Source organism: Capra hircus, chromosome 1 (assembly GCF_001704415.2).
Source record: "Capra hircus breed San Clemente chromosome 1, ASM170441v1, whole genome shotgun sequence".
NCBI classification, from domain to species: domain Eukaryota; kingdom Metazoa; phylum Chordata; class Mammalia; order Artiodactyla; family Bovidae; genus Capra; species Capra hircus.
In genome coordinates this window covers 87,567,597-87,592,129 of record NC_030808.1, presented here as the reverse complement: position 1 = coordinate 87,592,129, position 24,533 = coordinate 87,567,597, and the positions used below count along the sequence as shown (strand labels likewise).

Sequence of the window (24,533 nt, the reverse complement as noted above, 5' to 3'; positions counted from 1 at the left end):
CCCACCTTCCCTAACACAGTATGTATCCAGCTACTTAGTACATTGTCAAGTAATGGGTAACTTTTACATTCTATTCTGTGACCATACTTAAAACTTCTTATGTTTTGACTCTAGATTGTAATACGTGATATTAATAGTATTTACATTAATTTGCATGCATGCTAAGTCGTGTCTGACTCTGCAGCCCTATGGACTGTAGCCTGCTGGGCTTCTCTATCCATGTGATTCGCCAGGCAATAATACTGGAATGGGTTGCCATTCTCTTCTCAGAGCATCTTCCTGACTCAGGAATCAAACCCCAGTTTCTTTATATCTCCTGTATTGGCAGGCAGATGCTCTACCACTTGCACCACCTGGGATGATTATATAAAAATGTTTCACTCCACAACCAAATAATAGATTTCTTTTTACATTCAACATCGTGAACCACACAAAGAATATCCTTAGTACTTAGATCACATGGTTACTCTTTTTATACATGCCACAAGTTGCTCAAAATTGTGCTGTTTTCCTTCTTACTTTGAGCCTGATTTTATTATACATTTTTGTTGTTTTTTTCCCTCCCTAAAGTTTTTTCCTCTCTTTTATTTCCTATTGTGAAAATAAGCATTTATATTCTTCAGTATGCCATTAATACTTAGTGATGCCTCATTTCTTTTATCTGCTGTTTAAAAGCTGTGAGATTCTTTTTTCTGAATACTTTTTACTTTGGCCACATAGATTTCATTCTAGTTTGGGCTTATTACTATCTATGATTGGTGTAAAACTTTTCCTGGGATTGCTTTTTCTTAATATAAATAAGATTATTTATGTAATTCAGCCTCTAAGTCAGTTCTATAATCTCTAGCATGTATCTTCCTGTTTTTTGGCCTCCATTTTTGGTTGGCTTGAGTAATAACTCATGTTCCTTAGGACTGGGTCATGGGAGGTAAAATCCATGGAAATACTTTATATTTTCTTTACATATGATAATTTGCTGGGTATAAAATTCCTGGTTAGAACATTTTCCAACAGATTTTAATTGCTGCCTAGTTTTCACTCCCTCTTTGCCCCCCCTCCACAAACCTTAGTAAAATAGTAATAGAAAGCTGTTCCTTGTTATATTAAATAGTAGCTATCCCAAGCCAGAAGCTTCACACAGGCTTAATTACAAAGGATTCACATTCTATTCACGTTATGAATAACATAAGGAACAGTCAGCTATTTTCTCACTCTTTTTGTATTGGTATACAATACTGATACAGTTAAATGAGGGAAAGGAGACAAGTATGATAAAAGAGGACGTAAATTATTATTTGCAAATTTTACTTTCTGTATTCATTTCTGTCTGTCCTAACCACCCACTTGTATCCTGCTCTCCAAAGTGTAGCCATTGTTAGTAATGTGATTAATTTTAAGGGGAAAATGGAAGGGAATACAGGAATATATATTTATGTAAAAAAGATACTTTTAAAGTCAGAGTTTTAGCCTTATTAGTATAGAATTATAATCAACATTTTCTTGTTCAAATATCTTCTGAGTTTGTCATTGTATTCCCTTCTAAATTTTTAATTTTCATCATCAAAATAAATGTATCCTCTAGTAATGACAGTGTGAGGAGGCTAGGTGATTCCTCTTTGTGGAAAACAAGTATAAGAATGCTGAAGTAACTACATTAATATCACCCAATATATTTTAAAGCAAAGAATAATCCTAGAGATAAATTATAAAGGAATGAACATAACAGGGAAATGTGAAATTCTAAATACACTTACAACAGAGACACAAAATACATGAAGTAACACTGCCAGAATTGAAAGTAGAAATAGGCAGTTAAATATTTAGAGTTGCAATTTTCTGTATTCTTCTTTCAACAACTGGTAGAATAAGTAGACAGAAAAGCAGGATATAGAAGACTTGAATAAGGCAGTCAACCAATTACACCTGACATCTACAGAATACCATACCCAACAGCACATTCAAAGTGCATTTGAAACATTCATCAGGATGAGCCATACAATGGCCCACAAACATTGTTTGTTAATAAATATAAAAAGATTGAAATTATGCAATGTGTTGAAATTACATAGTTGCAATTTAATTTAAAGGAATTAAATTAAAAGTCAATACAGAAAGAAGGACAATTCCCAATATGTGGAAATTGAATCACATAATTCTAAGTAATCTGTGGGTGAAAGAAGAATTCACAGGGGAAATTGGAGAATATTTCTAACTGAAGTAAGAAAATATTTTTAGCTGCATGAAAATAAAAATACAGTATATAAAATTTTTGGTATATAGCTAAAGCAGTGCTAAGAAATTAATTTATAGTTTTAAATGCTTAATACTAGAAAAGAAGAAAGGTCTAAAATCAGTTATCTAAGCTTCTGCTTTAAAGAGCTAAAAAAGAAATAGTTAAGATCAAAGTAAACAAAAGAAAGAAAATAATAAAGATCAGAGAGGAACTCAAGTAAATAGAAAACAGGAAAACAATGAGATGAAAATCTCATTCTTTAAAAGAGTCAGTAAAATTGATAAACCTTTAACTAGAATAATTAATAAAAAAGCAAATTAACAATATTAGGAATGAAGGAATAGATATCATTACAGATCTATAGCTACTTAAAAAGATAATGAAAGAATATTATGAACAACTTCATACCAATCAGTTTGACAGCTTGGGTGAAATGGACAAGTTCCCTGAAAAATACAAATGACTAAAACTGACTCAAGAAGAAATAGAAAATCTAAATACACTTATATAGAATAAGGAAATTCAGTTAGTAATTAAAAACCTTCCAACAACAACCATATTCAGGCCCCAATGCCATAACTGGTAATTCTGACAACACTGAAGAAAGAAAAATTATAATTCCTACCCAGATTTTCAGAAAATACAGATGTAAGGAGAACATCACAACTCATTTTATGAGGCCAGTATTACCCAGATATCAAAGTCAAACAAAGACATCACAAGAAAACTAGCAGTGAACATTCCTCACAAATATAGACACAGAAATCTATAACAAAATATTAGCATATTAAATCTAACAGTATATTGATACGAAAAGGAAAATGTATCATGGCCATGTGGGATTTATCCCAACAATGAAAGACTGGTTTAACTTTTAGAAATCAATTCCGTGTAATACACAGTGCTAATAAAATAAAATTGAAAAATTGTATGATTATCTCAATGGATGCAGAAAAAGTATTTGACAGAATTCAACACAAATGCATAAAAAGGTCAGCAGGCTGTGAATTGGCAGGCAACTTTTCCATTCTGATAAAGAATATCTATGAAAACACAACCAAAATCATACCTCATGGTAAATGCATATGATATGTCTTTTCTGGTACAGTTTTTGTTCTTGTTGCTGTTTTAATTAAATAATTAACTTATTTAAAAATTCTGCTCAGTTAAGATTACATCTGAGACTGTCATCCCAGAGGCGTCAAACCATCTTTGTAATAATAACTTTCACCCATAGGGTAATTAGTTTGATTACTTTTGTAAGATACCTTCCTGTGCATACAAAGTCACTTAAGTCGTGTCCAACTCTTTGCAACACCATGGTCTGTGTCTGCCAGTCTCCCCTGTCCATGGGATTCTCCAAGCAAGAGTACTGGAGTGGTTGCCATGCCCTCCTCCAGGAGCTCTTCCCAACCCAGAGATCAAACCTGCATCTCCTATGTCTCCTGCATTGTCAGATGGGTTCTTTACCAGTAGTCCCACCTGGGAAATGTTCCTAGAGCCTTCAGCTTTTCTGATTTAATCTTGACTACCCCCTAGGTTTGTTTCACAGCTGTTGTCTTATGATTTCTTGCTCTTATCCTGGAAATTCCCTTCATCTGCTTCCTGTGTTGGAGCCTTGATTTCCCATGTCCCATACCTTCATAGTGTACTCTCTCATTTATAAGCGCATATGCTCTAGTGGTTTCTTGAAGAAGGATAGTTCAGTTCAGTTCAGTTGCTCAGTTGTGTCTGACTCTTTGCGACCCCATGGACTGCAGCACACCAGGCTACCCTGTCTATTACCAACTCCCAGAGCTCACTCAAACTCATGTCCATTGAGTTGGAGATGCCATCTAACCATCTCACCCTCTGTTGTCCTCTTCTCCTCCTGCCTTCAGTCTTTCCCAGCATCAGGGTCTTTTCCAGTGAGTCAGTTCTTCATGTCAGGTGGCCAAAGTATTGGAGTTTCAGCTTCAGCATCAGTCCTTCCGAAGAATATTCAGGACTGATTTCCTTTAGAATGGACTGGTTGGATATCCTTGCAAGGGTCTCTTAAGAGTCTTCTCCAGTACTACAGTTCAAAAGCATCAATTCTTTGGCATTCAGCTTTCTTCATGGTCCAACTCTCACACTCATACATGATTACTGGAAAAACCATAGCTTTGACTGGATGTTTCTTTGTTGGCAAAGTAATGTTTATGCTTTTTAATATGCTGTCTAGTTTTGTCATAGCTTTTCTTTCAAGGAGCAAGTGTCTTTTAATTTCATGGCTACAGTCACCATCTGCATTGATCTTGGAGCCCAAGAAAATAAAAGTCTGTCAGTTTCCATTGTATCCCCATCTATTTGCCATGAAGTAATGGGACCAGAAGTCATGATCTTAGTTTTTTGAATGTTGAAAAGGGATAACTTAGGGGTAAATTTTTTGAGATTTTTACATACCTGAATGCCATAATCTCTTCCTGCAATTATATGGTATTTTAGATGAGTGAACAACTCTATAGATTGAAAATCATTTTAGTCAGAATTTTTTAAATATTGCTGTTCTACTGTCTTCTGGTATCCAGTTTTGCTATTGTGTGATCAGATGCCATTCTGGCTCTTGATCATTTATTTGGCTTGAGGGGGTTGTTTTTGTCTTTAGAGGTTATTATTATGTTCCATGAAATTTTATGGCACTGTCTCTTGGTATGGGTCTCTTCCTTTATTGTGTGGTGTACTCAGTAGGTCCTTGCTTTCTGCAGACTTACATCCTTCAGTTCTTGGAAATTTTCTTGCCTTACTTTTTTTTTATATTTTATCTTCATTTTCTTTGTTGTTTCTGGAATTCCTTCAAGTCAGATATTAGACTTCCTGAATTGCTTTTTCTAGTTTTTTACCTTTCCCCCTATTACTCATCTTTCTTTGTATTCTGCCTTCTGGAAAATTGCCTTGACTTTAAATGCCTATTGAATTTTCTTTTCAGCTCGTATTCTCTCTTTTTTTTCTTACTGGTTCCTCTTCTTGTTAAATGATGCAATATTTTCTCTTTCATGAGGATGTTTTAATTAGTTTCTTCAGTATTTTCTTCTGTCCCATCATTCTCAGTGTTTCTCAGCACTCCTGTTTTTATCTTGGTCTCTGTCTTTAATATTTGGAGGCTTCCCTCAAATACATAAAGATCCTTGGCTGTCATTCATATTTAAAAAGCATTAAAAGCTGATAAAAAGCTCTCTGTTTGAGTCAGGGCTCTTGTTTGTTGGTGGACTGTGCTTTAGGAAATACTTCAGTGTCATGCTCTTTCTCTAGGTTAGTCAGTTTGGGATCCTTTTTTGGAGAAAAATCTACTATCTCTTATGTGGGACTATCTCTTATGTGGGACTACTTATGTTTTAGAGCTTTACTGAAGAAAAGAACTTTGAATCACATTTAAACTTTCACATTATCCTCTGGCTTTATTCACAACTTTACTCTTTGCTATTTCTGTATCTGTTTCAGTCCACAGTCTCTTGGGTTTATTTTTTCCAGAAACTATGCCTTCTGATTTCCGAAAGATTGGCAAGTCATTGACTACGTTAAGTGAAGTTGGAGACCTGAAATTCTAATAGTTCCGGGTATTTCCTGTCCTGAACCTTTCTGAGGTTCTGTGAGAATTGGCTTGTTTATCTGTAGGCACTTAAATTTAATATTCCTCGCCTCAATTATCATTCTTTTTTTCCCTTCTGAGCTATTTGTAAATTACAAGAAAGAAAAATAATTAGCCCTTTGTCATATATGTTGCAAACACATCTTCCCTGTTTGCCAGTGGTCTTACAGTTTGGTTTATGGAAGAACTTTCACCAAAAAAGTCTTTGACTCTTTAGTCATTTTATTCGTTTTTTTCTGTATGATTTCTTGGTATCATAACATTAATATATAAATGAACCATAGTTTTATTCTATATGAACAATAACCAATTATATAATGGAAAAGAAGAACTCATTCACAAAAGTTAACAAAAAGATCATTTATCTACAAATAAACTTAATACGCCATAACAGAACTTACATAAAGAACTCTTTTAAAACTCTACTGAGGCGGCAAAAATTTCTTGGGCAGAATATGGGAAGCACTAATTATAAAGGAGAGATAAATAAGACTATCAAAGTTAACATTTTTGGTTATAAAAAGACAATAGGAAGATGAATAGACATACCACAGAATGGAAAAAATATTCTTAATATTTATAGGTGACATAAAAAACTTATTTTCAGCGTATATAAAGAATCTGAAACCAACATTTAAAAAAATCAGCTACCTAATATAAAAATGAAGAAAAGATGCGAAACATTTCATGGAAGATGTACAAATAGCCAGTAACATATGAAAAGATTTTAAACATCACTTGTCATTGGTAAATGCAAATTAAAATCATTGTGTGTTTATTTGTAGAAATATCACTACCCACTGGATATCAGATACCCACTAGAATAGCCAAGATTAAAAACTGATACTACTAAATATTTATGAGTATGTAGAGCAGCTGGAACTCTCTTTTATTGCCGGTGGGAATGCAAAGTGACCAACTACTTTGGAGAACTGGTAGGCAGTTTCTTATAAAGTTAAACATAACGTTTACCTCTGGTGTCAGAAGTTCACTAAGACCAGGTTCAGTGGTTTTGCTTAGAGGACTCACATGTGGTCATACTCATTGCTGTAATTTATTATAGCAAAGGATGCAGAGATCAGTCAGCAAATGAAAAAGGCACATGGGGAGAAATCCAGGGGAGAGCAGGTAAAGCTTTCAAGGGACTTCTCTCAGTGCAGTCATGCAAGGTACCTTAATTTCCCCAGTGAAGAGTTGTGACAACGCTGAAGTGTATCCAACCAGGAAAGCTTGTTAGAGATTCAGTGCACAGGTATAGCCTTAGAGGTTCATCCCTCTGCCCAGCACATACCCAAATTCCAGACACAAAGCAGGTTATTAGATGCAAACCATATTGTTTCCATAAACAGCTCAGACACAGTGAGCCACTCTTACCGGTTAGGGGTTGAGAATAATCCTCTCAGTATCTAAGATCCACTTTCCCAGACGCTAACTATGGGCCAACTTTGTAAGCAGGCCTTTTTAGGGATAAACAGTCTTGTAGAACCCAGCATTTCACTTCTAAGTATTTACCAAGAGAAATAAAAATATATGTCCACTAAAACAACACAGTAAAAACTGATGTAAAAATGTCCATAGCCAAAATTGGAATAAGCTCATATATTCAACAACTAGAGAATGAACAAACAAGTTGTAGTATATTTTGGAGTACTACTGATGATTTAAAAGAACTGACTAGTGATACATTAACAGCATGTCTAAATCTCAAAAGAGTATATACTATGTGATTCAGTTTATATGAAGAACCAGAAATACTAATCTGTAATTAGTAATCAATTAATGGATTAAAAATCAAAATGTGATTGGGACAGAGAAGTTAATTGGAAAAGAACATGAGGGGACTTTCTGGAGTTATAGACATAGTCAATATCTTGTGTGGTGTTTGCATAGATGTAAAAAGTTAAAAATCATCAAACTTAACATTTAAGATATAAGCAGTTGATCGTATGTTAGTTATAATTCAGTTTAGGCTTCCCTGGTGGCTCAGTGATAAGGAATCTCACTGCCAATGCAGGAGATTAGAGTTTGACCCCTCAGTCAGGAAGATCCCCTGGAGAAGGAAATGGCAACCCACTACAGTATTCTTGCCTGGAGAATAGCATGGACAGAGGAGCCTGGTGAGCTGCAGTCCATGGTGTCACGAAAGAGTCAGTCATGACTTGGTGACTAAACAACAATTCAGTTTTAAATGTAATTTTGTATTAATTTTAAATTAATTCAATTTTAAATGTTATTACTGGGGAACACTGAACAATAGTTAAGTGGAGATACATACTTGTATAGGAAGATTATTTTGTAAAAATGTCAGTACTGTCTAAGCATAAATCAAGTATTCATAATCAAAATATGACCAATTTTTGCTTTGAGCTTTGTTTTTGAACAAAATGATTCTCAAATTCATTTGGGATGGAAAGCCAAGTTTAATGAGACTGTGAGGAACTAGAAAGAAGACATTTAGGTTGAATTTGAGGAATAATTGAAATGGCAATAAATAGACACAGAAGAAAGATCCTGGACTTTATTTACAAATACAAAGAAAACGGAAGAACAAAGATTGATCCAGTGAGGTTAGAGTTTGGAGGGTGGTTAAAGAGTGGGCGAGTAGAGGCAGAGCATTGTTGTAATGATTTGTGAGACTTGAGTTTGAGCTATATTCTGTAGATACTAGGGATTCATCATATTATTGTGACTGAGTAATTGTATGATAGATGTGTTTTAGGTGGCTAGTGACACTGGGTAATGAATTGGGGAGGGGAGAGATTAAACAGTGTATGCTTTCAGGGCTTCTTGCCTTAGTTCCTGCTGCCCGCTTAACCTGCTGTGCCCACTATACCTGTCAGACATTCTTTTCATTACATCTTAGAAAAAGCAGTTGCTTATGAATGCTCATTGAATTATAAATAAATCATTGTTCCATGTGAAAACTCTTTAGGACCTAATAGTGAGAGAAAAAAAGTCCCGTGGACAGAGGAGCCTGGCTGGCTACAGTCCATGGGGTCTCAAAGAGTCAGAGCGACTGAGCACACAGTGACGGAGAAGATGGCCAGAAAAACACAGAAGGTGGGTTTCAGGACAGGTTAGTGGGTGGAAACGGCCTCATGCAAGAAACATCTCCAAAGTTTCTATCTAACCTTGGAGATTGATAGAGTGGGAATGTCATGAAAAGTCCCCACATTTGCATAGTAAGCTGAGTAAGGGTTACCAATGAAAGAAGCAAATAGAGAGACCAGAATAATATCACAGAAAGATTATTTTGACTTTTTATTGGGGAAATCTGGGGAGAAAACTTTAAATTGTTTATAATATTAATAGCTTCTTCACTTTGTAATTTTAATCTTCTAATTTTGAAAGTATTTCAAAGTAAAATGTAACATACGAACCTGGGAACTTTTTGACAATTACCATTGTAGAAATAGTCACTTTTAGAGTGTTCTCATACTGTCTTGTAGTAACTTTGGAATTGATAGTGAGATCTATTACAGAATTTCTACAGATAGGTAGGTCAAACAGTGAGAGAGGCAGAGGATGTATGAGTGAGCGCCTGAGTGTATGTGTCTTTTTTTTGGTCCTGGGAAATGACATCCTGACAGGACAGAAGAACAAAAGAACAGTATTGAAAATAGCTAGAGTAAAGGTTGTTTTTTTCTGTCACCACACAGCAGATATGGAGAAGAGCAGAAACAGACAGATGGACAGTTATGCTAGTTTTGGAGTGTTCTAGTAGAGGAAATAAACTTTCTGTTCCTTTTATTCAGAAATTGAATTTCTAGGCTAACTTACTAGTTTCAGTAATAAGTTTCATATTCTGACCAAAGAAACATTATTTTTTTTTACCCTGGGGATAATGACTCACACTCTTCTCGGAATTTTGCTTTTGTGGAAACTGAAGTGCAGTCATAAATATACCACTGTTATTTGGATCTTAGTGCTAATGATACTATTGTGAGTAGACTAGTGATGGGTGAGAACACTAGCCTTGTAAGGTCAGTTGTAACAAAGGAATCACAGACAGGTTTTAATTAGCTGATTCCTAGAGATATAAAAGTTTTTAGATTTTTTTTTTAATGATAAGATAGTTACTGTGATTTTGTTGATTATGCTATAAAAATAGAACATACTTTTTTCTTTTTTTTTAAGTACTTCATTGTTTTGAGGACTTTGTGACAGACAAGTAAATTTCTGATTTCCCATAGTGACAGTGGAGAGATTTTAAAGAACTTTTTTCTGTGCCTTTTTTCATATACCACTCAAACTTGGTATGAGACTGTCAAGTTATAATCATATAGACCATAAAGCAACTCTCCAATAATAGAGATTCTTAGTGTTGCTGGAAATGACTCTTGAGAATCCCTTGCACAGCAAGGAGATCAAACCAGTCAGTCCTAAAGGAAATCAGTCCTGAATATTCATTGGAACAACTGATGTGAATCTGACGCTCTAATATTTAGGCTACCTGATGCAAAGAGCCGACTCATTGGAAAAGATCCTGATGCTGGGAAAAATTGAGGGCACAAAAAGTGGGCAACAGAGGATCAGATGGTTGGATGACATCACTGATTAATTGGACAGGAGTTAGAGCACACTATGGGAGATACTGAAAGACAGGGAAGCCTGGCTCGATTCAGTCCATGAAGTCACAAAGAGCTGGACATGACTTAGCAATTGCCAGATTCAGACTTAAATTGAAGAAAGTAGGGAAAACCACTAGACCATTCAGGTATGACCTAAATCAAATCCCTTACAATTATACAGTGGAAGTGAGAAATAGATTCAAGGGATTAGATCTGAGTGTCTGATGAACAGAGTGCCTGATGAACTGTGGACGGAGGTTCGTGACATTGTACAGGTGCCAGGGATCAAGACCATCCTCAAGAAAAAGAAATGCAAAAACACAAAATGGCTGTCTGAGGAGGCCTTGCAAAAGGCTGTGAAAAGAAGAGAAGCGAAAAGCAAAGGAGAAAAGGAAAGATATACCCATTTGAATGCAGAGTTCCAAAGAATAGCAAGAAGAGTTAAGAAAGCCTTCCTCAGTGATCAGTGTAAAGAAATAGAGGAAAACAACAGAATGGGAAAGACAGAGATCTCTTCAAGAAAATCAGAGATACCAAGGGAACATTTCATGCGAGGATGGGCTCAATAAAGGACAGAAATGGTCTGGACCTAACAGAAGCAGAAGATATTAAGAAGAGGTGGCAAGAATACACCGAAGAACTGTCCAAAAAGATCTTCATGACCCAGATAATCATGATGGCGTGATCGCTCACCTAGAGCCAGACATCCTGAAGTGAGAAGTCAAGTGGGCCTTAGGAAGCATCACTACGAACAAAGCTAGTGGAGGTGATGGAATTCCAGTTGAGCTATTTCAAATCCTGAAAGATGATGCTGTGAAAGTGCTGCACTCAATATGCCAGCAAATTTGGGAAACTCAGCAGTGGCCACAGGACTGGAAAAGGTCAGTTTTCATTCCAATCCCAAAGAAAGGCAATGCCAAAAAATGCTCAAACTACCGCACAATTGCACTCATCTCACACGCTGGTAAAGTAATGCTCAAGATTCTCCAAGCGAGGCTTCAAAGTGAGCTGTGAACTTCCAGATGTTCAAGCTGGATTTAGAAAAGGCAGAGGAACCAGATCAAATTGCCAACATCCACTGGATCATCAAAAGGAAGAGAGTTCCAGAAAAACATCTATTTCTGCTTTGTTGACTGTGCCAAAGCCTTTGACTGTGTGGATCACAATAAACTGTGGAAAATTCTTCAAGAGATGGGAATACCAGACCACCTGACCTGCCTCTTGAGAAATCTGTATGCAGGTCAAGAAGCAACAGTTAGAACTGGACGTGGAAAAAACAGACTGGTTCCAAATAGGAAAAGGAGTATGTCAAGGCTGTATATAGTCACCCTCCTTATTTAACTTCTATGCAGAGTACATCATGAAAAACGCTGGGCTAGAAGAAGCACAATCTGGAATCAAGATTGCTGGGAGAAATATCAATAACCTCAGATATGCAGATGACACTACCCTTATGGCAGAAAGTGAAGAAGAACTAAAGAGCCACTTGATGAAAGTGAAAGAGGAGAGTGAAAAAGTTGGCTTACTTCACATTTATTTGCTGCTATAGTCCTTCAGTGATATGAGCAATTATATGCATGGGATAAAACAATACTGTGCCCTTGTAAATGGAGGTAAAGTTGCCATTTCATCTCTTCTCCATGGTCTAGACATTGCCTCCCTGTCTGAATGTCCTGTGTAAGTAGAAGTGAATTTCTTCATGGACTTACTACGGCTGAATTGATACAAGACTGTTGCTATTGTTTTATATAGCACTAAGGCTCGTACCTCTGAATCGGTCATCTTACGTGGGGCTAATGATTTCATCTGTGACAAGATGTAGCGCTCCTTACACGATGCCCTTTGTGTGGTGAAGAGAGTTTTGGAGTCAAAGTCTGTGGTCCCAGGTGGGGGTGCTGTATAGGCGGCCCTTTCTATTTACCTTGAGAACTAAGCATCCAGCGTGGGCTCCCGGGAACAACTCTCTATTGCGGAGTTTGCAAGATCTCTTCTTGTTATTCCTAATACTCTGGCAGTTAATGCTGCCCAAGACTCCACAGATCTGGTTGCAAAATTAAGAGCTTTTCATAATGAGGCTCAGGTTAACCCAGAACGAAAAAATCTAAAATGGATTGGTCTTGGCTTGGTCAACCCTGTTACAACAAACAAGCAGGGATGTTTGAACCAACCATAGTTAAAGTTAAGAGCTTGAAATTTGCAACTGAAGTGACAATTACCATTCTTTGAATTGATGATCTTATTAAATTACACCCAGAAAGCAAAGATGATAAGCACGGAAGTTATGAATATGCTGTTCACTCTGGAGCCCTTGATGACTTATCTGTCTTATTTATAACAACGTTAGATGTACCTTGCTTGTATCTCAAATATTATACATTAAAATGCAACAGGATGCCGGAAAAAAAAAAGTTGGCTTAAAGCTCAACATTCAGAAAATTGAGATCATGGCATTTGGTCCCATCACTTCATGGCAAATATATGGGGAAACAGTGACAGAATTTATTTTGGGGGGCTCCAAAATCACTGCAGCCATGAAGTTAAAAGATGCTTGCTCCTTGGAAGAAAAGTTATGACCAACCTAAACAGCATATTAAAAAGCAGAGACATTACATTGCCAACAAAGGTCCATCTAGTCAAGGCGATGGTTTTTCCAGTGGTCATGTATGGATGTGAGAGTGGACTATAAAGAAAGCTGAGTGCCAGAGAATTGATGCTTTTGAACTGTGGTTTTGGAGAATACTCTTGAGTCCCTTGGACTGCAAGGAGATCCAACCAGTCCATCCTAAAGGAAATCAGTCCTGAATATTCATTGGAAAGACTGAGGTTGAAGCTGAAACTCCAGTACTTTGGCCACCTGATGTGAAGAACTGACTCATTTGAAAAGACCCTGATGTTGGGAAAGATTGAGGGCAGGAGGAGAAGGGGACGACAGAGGATGAGATGATTGGATGGCATCACCGACTCAGTGGACATGAGTTTGAGCAAACTCTGGGAGTCGGTGATGGACAGGAAGGCCTGATGTGCTACAGTCAATAGGGTTGCAAATAGTTGGACATGACTGAGCAACTGAACTGAACCAAACTGAACTAGCAACTGAACAACAACAAGGTGAAGTTAAAGTTTATGTTCCAGTTTAACCTTAATCTTGCAGTTTAAGAGATAGAGGTTTAAATGTGCTATTTATGTTCCATAATAGATGCTGTTATTGCTGAATTTTCACCACATCAGGATTCTCCATCAAGGTATCCATTCTTCTAATAATTGTTATTGGGCACATACACATAAGTCTCTGTTAATATCTCCTATAGTGGCTCTCTTTAACCTAGAAACTTTCCCTTATCTCTTCACTGTAAACTTTGCAATCATTCCTTTTCTTGAGATAATAGTACTCCCTAGTGAAGGTTTAGAATTTAAGCTAAGTTCCCTTTTTCAAACTTTCTTTTATCTCCCTCTGTGCATTTATTTTAACTTCAGCAAAATTAACTAATGAATCATCATGTGGGAAGCAGTTGTTCGATAATAATCTAATGACTTATGTTAAATAGTCAGTTTTCAAGGTTTTGTCAGTTGATACAGATTAAAAAAGTGCTTTAACTTTTTGACTTATATGGTAATTTATTGTTTAACTTTATGTGTCAGGGAGTTGACTGGTGACATACTAAGCAGCAATGAATAAAATGGAAATATTCTACTTACTGATCCCTTGTGTTGCCGTTTATACACAGTCACGCCCACTTCAGTTTGTCATTCTCATTGCTCTCATTTTAAAGTATATAGTAAGTCTGATTTCCCAGCTGCTTGGTGCGTTGTACTGTATCAAGTATAAATGAATAGTAAATGTTTGAAAGAGCAATGTGAAACGCATCTATTTAATCCATCATTGAATAGATTCTGAGATATCTTACCTATATTGTGTTGGCTGAAAAATCGAGTTTTTAAAAAGCAAATCTGTGCTTACATGACTCCACATTGTTGTGCTGTCACTCATAGGACTGCTTGTCTTTACATCTCTACGAGGGGATGCTTGTGCTGAAATTAAGCTGCCTTCTCTCTGATTGCACACTGAAAGGTCTGTATTCCTTTGCTTGCCAGACAGCTCTCCTAAATTACTCCAAATCTTGCTTTAGTGAAGTAGCCTTTATACTAGAGAGCAAATACTGGAGTCTCATAAATCACTACTAACTTGGTTAATAATTGCTTGCAGGGGAGTTTCTCTGCATTGCTAGTGTAATACTAAAGTATTCTGTTACTGCCAGAAAATGGACCAGATGGCAAGCAGTTACTACAGAGTATAGTATTATTGTTTGGTCTTTATCACTGAAAAAGGCCACTTTTAAAATTAAGTTTCTACTCTATTTCATGTCGTCCATCCAGTGTTGTAGCATTCCTCTTGAACTGTATTGTTATCTGTAGATAGACTTGGGTAGTATTCACTAAACAAATAATACCTATCTTACCTTTTTTTAGAGTTTAGTTTGAAGAAAATGGAACATATTTGCAAGTAGCTCTCTCTGGATTTATTTGATTAAGTTTGGTAAAATGAGGGACTTTTTGTTTTGGCCAGTAAATTTGGTATGTGGAATAAGAGATTAAAAATAAACATTATATGATCATCTTAAGTGAAATTTAATGAAATAAAAGCCAGTGCCCTTTGCATTCTATGCTCTGTATCTATTTGTAAGAATGCCAGTAATATATCAATAAGTATGGTATAAAAATAAGAATGCTTAAAGAGATTGTAGTAGTGGCCTCCAAGAAAGGTAATCAGTTCAAGGACAAAGGGTGGGATTGTGATATTGGGACGAAAGGATAATAGCTAGCATAGATAAATAGCTAGACAAAAATGGCAGGGACCTGTGTATTGATATGACAACCAAGATTGTGCAGTACATCTTCAGTCAGATTTTCCCAGTGTAATCTAAATCAAATCTAAATTAAAAACTAAAATAGGTTTTCATGGCACTGTATTGTGCTGATGCTTAATTTTGTAGTACAAACATTGGGGAGTATGCCTTGAGATGAATGAAACTAAAGGTAAGGTCTTCCTAGTATTTTTAGTAAAAGTTTATTAAATTATACCTATTTCCACAGAATATATGCTAAAATTAAAATGACAGCAGAAGACCAGTCCTGGTCCCTGTGTAAGATTGATACACATATGCAAGAAGTACTCCGCAGTTTTACGTTCATGTTTTTATTTGATTCACTTAGCAGCAGGCCCTTTTCCTGCTATAAAGGAAATTGGCAGAGTCCATTTGTACTTTCTCCTTAGCCTGTGAGTACTAGCAGAATCACCACCATGATCGTTGCAGTGCATGCTAGGCCTTGTCATTTGATTTTGAAAATAGTCCCTACAACAGCCAGTTATAGCAATGATATATAAATATATGCTTTGTTCGTCATTTGTGCGTGGTAGTATATGATATAGACGCAGATACCATAGCTGAAGTTTTATGACATTGCATAAAACTTAGGAGATAGAGAAATCCGTTGGAAACTGTAGACCATGTTGAAGCTTTATGATTGGCCACTTATTCGGTCTTCTAGATAAGTTTGGGCTTGTGACAGATAGTATAAATCTGTAAAATTTGAATAAATTTTGAGTTGACCAAAAATGAAAATAATGCTGTGCAGAGATTTTCAATGAGATATATCTGGAAGCATTTAGGTGAATATATTGTCTGCTAGTATCCCCAGTCAAAATTGCTAGCTCCAACTTTATTGGATCAAACTAGAGTGAAAATTTACTATTTGGGGATTTAGGTTTCTCTCTCTCTCTCTCTTTCTCTGTGGACACAAAGAGCTTCCCTGGTGGCTCAGACAATAAAGAATCTGCCTGCTGTTCATTCTTGATAAAGAGAAGAAAGACAAAGAGGAACAGTGTGAAGCAGATGTTTTCCAGAAGTTCATCCATCCTCACCCGAAGTAGAGGGAGAGCTTGAAAGACTGTTGAGGTATTTAAAGCTATGGAAAGTCTTGTGAAGGCATTATGCTAAACCAGAGAGAAACAAAAATGAAAGAGGAAAGACCAGGTGATGAACTTTAGAAAGAGAAGTTCTCATTCCTGATGACTTATGGAAACATCTTGCCTTCAGCTTATTACAGGTCTTTAAAAAGAATCAAGTCAACGCTAAAAGACACATTGCTAGTGTTACCTTTTACTAGATGTTTTAATTTGATTAAGATGTTTACTCAGGACATTTTTAAACTCTTTAATGAATTTCTCTGGATGGGCCCTGGATGATGTACTCTTGTGGTCTTCCTTAAATATATGGGACATGAGTCTCATTTGAAAAGGGAAATTAGAGTCTGTGGCCGTACCACCCTGACTGTGTCCGATCTCGTCTGAAAAGGGAAATTAGAAAGTACTGTGAGCCCCATTTTTTGGTTATAAACTTTGACTTGGTGTAAAAGATTAAACTTTTAGGACCTTTTCTCTTCATCTTTCATGGGCTGAAATTTTTGCTTTGTAGAAAATTGGAGTAACATTTCTAGAACCCCTCCATATTTTGCATTTTCTTATAGTGGGTGATGCTTCCTTACTGGGCTGGTCTCTTCACTGATCTCATATTGGTTGAATTTTCATGGAGGCATTCGTGCATGATTAGGCTTCTATTTTCACTGTTGTGTTGGAGTATACTCTAAACCCTTAAATGGAGATATAGCTGTCAAACTTAAATATCATAGAGCTGTTTCTCTCTTTATATAAAAGATACTACTTTTTAACCATTTTTCACCAAAAGTATCTTTTTTTCTCATTAAAAAAATCACCCTATTATACCAAATAATACAGCCTTTAAGTATTGCTTCTGTGAACTAAATAGTATCTTACTAAATGTACATGAGCTGTATTGTTGGTTTTTAACCCAAAAGATCACCATCATCCCTGCTTATTTCCGGTCAATTCAGATATGATTAAAAGGCATTTATTTTAGCATGAAGAGAAATTTGATAGTATAGTCTGTTTCATTCCTCTTTACTACTTGCTTTTCCTCACTGGTCATTATTTTTTCAGTCCAAAAAGCCAAAAATACTTGTTATCATGAGTTGTATTTTTGCAATTTTTCCCTTTTCTTTAAATAAGAAAACCAATATAATTTCATGTATAAACTTAAAGAAATAGATTTTACAAATAATGTATAGTATGATTCTAAAATAACAGTTTTTTCTATTTCCATCTGCTTTTTTAGAATAATCTCTTGTGTTTTGTCATTGTTGGAATGTGTCAGATGACCATTTGATGCTTGTGCTCTTGTGAGAGTGTACAGACTGAGTTAAACAGATATAGGCTTCACCCTTCAGGGATTTCATGTTTGAATAAGAATAGAGACAAATATAAAGATGAGGACAGAGACATCTGTTCAGATACCAAATATATCAATAAAATTATTCTGCATCAAAAAATATCTTTTTAAATATCTATCATCTTCTTACACTAGACCTGAAACAATAAAGTTCTGTCCCTTTCTGGACAGAAAGGCATTGATAAGCATTGATCTTACAGATAAGAGAGAGGGAAACTATTGAATTTTTATGTTCCAAGCACTATGCTAAGATTTTTTAACATGTGTTATCTTATTTAATTATTACAACATCACTATGAGGTAGTAACTTTTTTTTTTTTTCACTTGGTGCTAATAAGGAACTGCCCAAAATTTCCTGAGGAAGTCTTAGTAATTGCAGAGTTCTCCATAAGGTCAGTAATGCTGAGGGTGATGGAGTAGTGACCTGAACCAAAGGAAAACCTTCAGTTTAGACCATTTCTGCTCTGCTGTTAGAACAAGACTGGTTTCATATATGTTCTCTTTGCTACTAAATACTGAATAATAGCATCACTGAAAAAATGTAGAGGTTTCTAAAATGTTTCTGGTCCCTTCGTTACTCATTTGCTACAGGTGTTAAGATGTTAAGGCTGCAGTCAGGGTTGGATTCTCTTTATGGAATGGTTAGCTTTGCGCTTCCTTTTGGGCAGAAGGGGGTGCTCCTAATGCTGTCCACCTGTCTTACCAGTGCTTGCTGTTAGTCACAAGGTGGCCTGGTTTATAAAGAGGAATCAAAGAACTAGAATTTACTATTTTATACAACTGGAAAAACAAGGCAAACTGTTAATGTATTTTTTATTTGAAGTATTAGTCATTCTTTTAGTTCTACATTTCAGAATAGTAATTTAACCAAATACAGCTGTCTTCATCTGAAAAGTAAGTGGGATTTATAGAGTTACCTGATTTGCAGTTTACTTCTGACTGCCTGCTGCTTGTTGTATGTGAAGCTATGATAATCTGTTTTGACTTCATCACAAAGATAAGAAAAATATTTCCTGGAAAGCTACATCACTATGGAATCATTTGTCCTATTAAACTGTGTGTTACTATGAAATATCTCTTATTGTATTTTCCACATTGTTTAACTATATTTACTTCATAATCTTGTCCTTCTGATTTTCACCTCTGTTAGTTAGTATTTAGTTACTTTTGAGCTTAAATTTTAAGCAATTTTAATTTATCCTGTCACACTAAAATTTGAATTTTTGTAAGTTCAGATTGGGGAAATTAGTACTATATTTTGAGATTTGTTATGTTTTCTTCATTTATCTGTATAAAATTTGAAAATTCATAATTCAATAATCTGAGATCAAATTCTCAGATTTCAAGATTTATTAATCTATATTTCACCTTATTAATGCCTTTTATGTTTAGCACATTTGATTCTGCCTCTCACACTGGATTCTTTTAACCACTTTAAAGTTCTTGTTCATTTTTATTGATAATCAAAAGTCTATATCAGTATAGATATTCTTGACCTAGATGTTGTCATTATTTTAAAAATCTATGAGCAAAACCCTTCCTAAACCTGTTTGTGGACCTCACGTTAGGGAATGCTTATCTTATATAATGGACTTCCCTGGTGGCTCAATTGGTAAGGAATTCGCCTGTAGTGTGGGAGACCTAGGTTTGATCTCAGGAAGACCTAGGATCTTCTCCTGGGTTGGAAAGATCCCCTGGAGAAGGAAACAGATACCCACTCCAGTATTCTGGCCTGAAGAATTCCCTGGTAGCCGAGACAGTTAAAAATCCGCCTGCAATGTAGGAGACCTGGGTTCAATCCCTGGGTTGGGAAGATACCCTGGAGAAGGGCATGGCAACCCACTCCAGTAATCTGGCCTGGAAAATCCCGATGGACAAAGGAGCCTGGCGGGCTGCAGTCCATGGGGTCACAGAGTCGGACACAACTGAGCAACTAAGCACATCTTATATAATGCATTAAATCTCTGAAATGTAGTGTTATAACACCTTTTTTATAGCACTACACATTTAATAGTGAAAATGAATTGCATTCTCTTCTACAGGAATTTAAATTTTCTATATCCTGGTCATGAGAACTTGATTTTCCAACCTGATATTCTCTTAATCACTAAAAGAATGTTAGATCTGTTTTCTCATGATCTGCATATAAAGGTCAGTGAAGGATAGCACTTTGAAAGAAATGGATTATATGCATCCTTCCAGAGCTAGCATATATTACAGCTGTGCCTTTGGACTCACTTCAACAACAGTTCAGTGACTCTTAGAGGAAGAGAATTTTAGAGGCCCTAACTGGGACTCAGAATAATTGTACTAAAAACGCTTGCTTCTCATGCCTGCATAACCTCTGCAGTGAAATGTTTAAAATTACTCTTCTTATCCCTCAAATCCAAATGGTCTCTCAGTGCTTTTGATTTTCCTTTACAAGGTATCTTCATCTATCTCTTTTTTTGCTTTTTACTAATTGCTACCACTTTTTTGTTTAGGCCTTTGTTACATTTTCCCTGGGATAATTTCAACATATTAGTTTTCCTACTTACTCATTTATGCTCTAAGAGTATAGTGACCCAAATAAAAACCCTATCCTGGAAAAGTTCATGGTCTATCAGGAAGTCTAACATGGATGTAGATAATTTTAATAATAACATATTAAGGTACGATTACAGACATACATGTAAGAAGCTGACTAACATTAAGAAAGGAAGTAATTAACTCTGAAAGTAAATATTAAAGAGAGTAATCAGACCATGGAATTATTGAGATTTTGGTCATGTTATTTCTGTAGCAAGTGTAGAGGCAAGTTTTTGTTCTCTTGTTCTAAATAAATTAAAGATTGATTTGTAATATTTTTAAAACAGAAGAGCATAAAATTTCCAGTTTATGAGCAAATAGATGCAGCTGAGATGCAACTTTGGCAACTGAGTTAGCCACAAAACTAATGTTTCTCTATTGACTTATCTGAGAATGGGGTGGAAAATATCTTGTCAGTATATGTCTAAGTAGATACACATTTGTTTATGTATTAGTTAAATCAGATAACATGTTAAATCTATCAGTTATAAAAAATGTAAAACCTTTGGTCATTCAGCATTTATGCAGCTTCTGTATTTGTGGGACATGTATATATATCTAGAAAATACAGGGTGCCTGTTGTAGCAAATTGTGGCCATCTGGGCTTCTCAGGTGGCTCGGTGGTAAAGAATCCACCTGCCAATTTGCCAGAGCCACAGGAGATGTGAGTTCAATCCCTGGGTCAGAAAGATCCCCTGAAGAAGGAAATGGCAACCCACTCCAGTATTGTTGCTTGGGAAATCCCATGGACAGAGGAGCCTGGCAGGCCACAATCCAGGGGGTTACAAAGAATCAGACACAAGTGAGCGACCGAGCACACATAACGTGATTAAGCTACAGTAGAGTCAGACACGACTGAGCGACTTCACTTTCACTTTTCACCTTCATGCATTGGAGGAAGAAATGGCAACCCACTCCAGTGTTCTTGCCTGGAGAATCCCAGGGACGGCAGAGCCTGGTGGGCTGCTGTCTATGGGGTCTCACAGAGTCGGACACGACTGAAGCAACTTAGCAGCAGCAGCAGCAGTAGCAGCAGAGTCAATATAGATATCCCCTAAATTTGCAAGTGTATACTTCAAGATAGCTTTCTTTTTTTTTCTTAACTTTTCATTTTGTATTGGGGTATAGGCAATTAACAATGTTGTGATAGTTTCAGGTGAACAGCAGAGGGACTCAGCCAACATCTACATGTATCCATTCTCCCCCAAACCCTTCTCTTATCCAGGCTGACCACATAACATTGAGTAGAGTTCCATATGCTATACAGTGGATCCTTGTTGGTTATCCATTTTAAATATAGCAGTGTGTACATGTCCATCCCAAAGTCCCTAAGTATCTCTTCCCACTGAGAAGCAGAATTTTGTTCTTGAAGTCTGTCTCTTTCAGTTTTCTAAGTTCATTTGTATCATTTCTTTTTCAATTCCACATATAAGGGATGTCACACAGTATCTCTTCTTTGACTTAACTTCACTCAGTATGACACTCTCTCGGTCCGTGCGTCCATCTTGCTGTGAATGGCATTATGTCATTCTTTTTAATGTCTGAGTGATATTCCATTGTTTATATGTACCACTTCTTCTTTATCCATTTCTCTATTGATGGATATTTAGGTGGCTTCCATGCCTTGGCTATTGGCTGTTGTTAACAGTGCTGCAATGAACGTTGGGATGCATGTATCCTTTTATATCATGCTTTTCTCCAGATATATGCCCAGGAGTAGGACTGCAGGGTCATATGGTAGCTCTGTCTTTAGTTTCTTAAGGAACCTCTATACTGTTCTCCATAATGACTCTACCAACAAAATAGCTTCCTTATTTTTAGTGATTTTCTGAAGCAGATATAGCATTGATATTTTAGAAGCAAATAATTTTTAAACATAAGATACTTCTGAAATTAAAATTTAAAATATATAAGATATGCTCTCTCTATATTTTAAGTTAGAAAGTCTCTGCTATCTTAGCCAGTGTATATAGACTTATAATCCACAGTTAACTAACAGTTATCTGTACTCTGCCTCCATGATATTGACTGTAGAGTATTGTACTAGATGTTAGTTGCTGCATTTCAAGGTGAATATTTTCAGCAGAAAAATACATCCAGTGATGGCAAAGAAGACAGCAAGCTGTCTCACTTGAATTATGGTTAAAGGAATTGGGGTTAAAAGAACTAGGGAAAATTTTAAGTCTTTGTCAATATGTGAAGAGGTAGAAGGCAGACTGTTGGAATAAAGAAGTGTAAGAATAACAACCTTTAGGAATAACTTTAGAATTGCTTCACAGAAACTTCTGTATCAGATAGGTGAGCTCCTAACACTGAAAATTGCTACTGAACTTTAATTAGGTGACTTATAAGGTACTTTAGTGTTTTAAGGTTTTAACTTGACTGGCTTAACATTTGGAGAAGGAAAGGGCAACCCACTCCAGTACTCTTGCCTGGAGAATCCCATGGAGGGAAGAGCCTGGTAGGCTACAGTCCACTGGGTCCTAAAGAATCGGACATAACATTAATCTCTTTGTTTTCAGAATATTTAGATTGGAAGTGTGGGATTGAGGTTGCAAAGGCAGGATTGGGATGACTTATTAGCCAGTGTATATTTAGAAAATTCTCTAGTTGATATCAAGTAATTCTGACATGTTTTCAGAGGTAGCAGACTTCTTCTGTAAAAGGCCAGATAGTAAATATTTTCGATTTTGCAGGCCACATGGTCTCTGTAGCATCTGCTCAACTGTACTGTTTTTGTGCGGAAGCATCGTTGATGGTACATAAACGTGGTTTCTTGGCTGTGTTTCAGTTGAACTTTATTTACAAAAAGCAGGTGATTAGCTGGGTTTAGCCTAGGGCCATAGTTGGACAACTCTTGCCTTAAATTAGAAAATCTGGAAATACCATTTTAATATAAATGGAGAAAGGCGTTCAGTTAAGGAGTTAAAAACCAAACTGTCAAAATGTCATTGTCTTTTTGGCTGGAAGAGTGCACATCTGGTGTTCCAAATACTGAATTGCCCATTGAATTAAGAAACCTTTTGCTATAAAAGTCAAATGACAATGGAGAGTCTGAGACTATTTTCTGCTGTTCAATTCTGCTGCATATTTTGTCCTTAAAGGTGTGTTTTTACACCTTGGTTTACTGTTTAATTGATTATATCATTTATTTGAAAATAAAACTTTAAGAAATATGAATTTAAAAATCGTGAAAAAATGTTATGGTATTCTTTTGTTCAAAATACTTAGAGACTCCCTTTTACTTAGAGTATACTACATAGAATTCAAACTCCTTCACTTGGAGTCTGTCCACTTTTCTTGTGTCCCGGTGCATCTCTCAGTCCTCCTTCATTATCACATATCCTACCTATTTCCATGCATTTCATACTCAAGTAGTAAAAAAATCAAATTTGTATTGCTGGTAAAGGCTGCATTTTTTTCATGGTCTCTGTACACACACTTTTATAGCTGTCTAAAACTCCTTCTTCACCTAGCTGCCCCATGTCCAAGCCACTTCTCTACAAAATCCCTATTAATCTGTAATGCTGTAAATAAGCTTCCCTGATGCCTTCCTTCCCTAGCCTCCTCAGGCAGTTGGAGATTTCTTGTGACTTTTCCAAAGTTCCTATTCTGCCTTATAACAATTTTCCATTGTTAAAGTTGTTGCTGGGTCTTGTCTTTCCCCAACAAACTCAACAACCAAAGAGAAAGCATCTATTTACCATTGTTTTCATACTATTTAACCTAGAACCTGGCACAAACAAGTATTTCTCCAAAAAGGGCAATTAAGCCAGGGATTCCTCACACCTAAGCCATAAATAGCTGTACTAATTAAATAGGGATACATGGGGTCTGGGGAACAAGCCACAGTTGCAAAAATCCCAGCATCTGAGCCACTCGGTACTGTTCCAAATTCATCTTTGAGTCTTACGTTTCCAGCTCGGCCTTCAGGCTTCAGCGCTTGACTCTGGTACTGCTTTGTGAAGCTGAAACTTCTTGTTTACTTGCCCCCCTCTGTAAAAGAACCCAGTCCTCTTTTTCCTATCACTAACAGATGCCATTCTTGAATAATTCATAAAAACTTGAAAAGATACTATGGGTATACTTGACGGGTTTGCTAATTATATTTAACATTTTTTGAGTGCTTACAGTGTGCCAGTCTCTTTGCTTACATGGTTTTCATCTATTACCTCATCAATACCATGGTCCGATGAAGTATATGCTATTATCCCAACTTAACAGATTGGGGCAGGGGGCCAGGGTGGGGG

General features: G+C 36.3%; 1 protein-coding gene across 2 annotated transcripts in view; it reads left to right on the top strand.

Annotated features, from left to right (window-relative positions):
* The window catches only part of PIK3CA (phosphatidylinositol-4,5-bisphosphate 3-kinase catalytic subunit alpha), an 84,930-nt gene that overhangs the window by 23,525 nt on the left and 36,872 nt on the right, over positions 1-24,533 (top strand). The window contains exon 1 of one of the 2 annotated variants that reach the window (XM_005675289.3): positions 16,274-16,365. The exons of the other annotated variant lie outside the window; for it this stretch is intronic. The gene's annotated coding sequence lies outside the window, so the exon portion shown is untranslated. Of the gene's footprint in view, positions 1-16,273; positions 16,366-24,533 lie in introns of those variants that run through there. 2 annotated transcript variants of the gene reach the window in all.